Below are 870 nucleotides of genomic sequence, written 5' to 3' on the forward strand. Positions count from 1 at the left end.
TGTTTATTCTTTACACTTGATCCCCCATTGTCTTCCCTCTTGATTAGTTTATCCCGTTTTAAACTTGAAAAGTTGTTGGTGGGGTTTGCAGCAATACAAGTGGGTTTCTTTTATTGAATTGCACTTCTACAATCGTCATGTTTTTAGGGTTTGGACTAAGTTTTAGGGGTAGGTTTAAATAAAATTGATGAATTTCTACATTTTTGCCCCTCCTTTTTACCACACAGAACATGCTCCTTCCTCTTGATAACTCCATAAAAGCAACACTGAACGGTCACCAAAAGCACAGAGTGAGTGATTAAACCACTTCTCTGTACCTGCTTCGCGGTCAGGGAGAAGCACCCCAGGCTCATCATGGTGAGTGGCGGGACTCGCACTTTAGAAAAACATTTCTCAAGATAAAAACTAAAGAAATTATCTCCGAAATTAGTATTAGGTTTTGATAAACTCAATGGATGGCTCTATATCTTTTGGTTACGGTTGGGGCAAGAGTTTTATCTGCTCTGGCAGACAATCCTACAGACAATACCACAGCAATGGAGACCAACTCGTTGCAGTAGCCAAGCTAACCACGGCAATGGTATTTCTGATGGAAAGTAGAGAGCTTCTCAGAGTAAAAGCTTTGCATAAAATTAACGGACAGCGCTTTCTACATATTTCGCTTGAGGTAGGATTTGGGTTTTATCTGCTCAGCCACACAATCCCAAAGAAAACACCACAGTAACAGAGACCAACTCTTCATAGTAGCCAAACTAACCACAGCAAAGTCATTTCTGATGGAAAGTACCGAGCTTCTCGGAGTGATAGTTCCGGATGAAATTAACAGACGACTCTTTCTACATGTTTCACGTAAGAGTAAGGGTTTTATCT

The 870-nt window shown here is 40.6% G+C and overlaps 1 non-coding gene across 1 annotated transcript; it reads right to left on the reverse strand.

The window, feature by feature from the left end:
- Positions 1–218: 218 nt before the first annotated feature.
- On the reverse strand, positions 219–439 carry LOC130121317 (small nucleolar RNA U3). The gene has a single exon (XR_008811048.1). It is a non-coding gene; the product is annotated as a small nucleolar RNA U3 (small nucleolar RNA).
- Positions 440–870: the final 431 nt, after the last annotated feature.

The sequence above is a fragment of the Lampris incognitus genome, chromosome 11 (genome assembly GCF_029633865.1).
Source record: "Lampris incognitus isolate fLamInc1 chromosome 11, fLamInc1.hap2, whole genome shotgun sequence".
NCBI classification, from domain to species: Eukaryota; Metazoa; Chordata; class Actinopteri; order Lampriformes; family Lampridae; genus Lampris; species Lampris incognitus.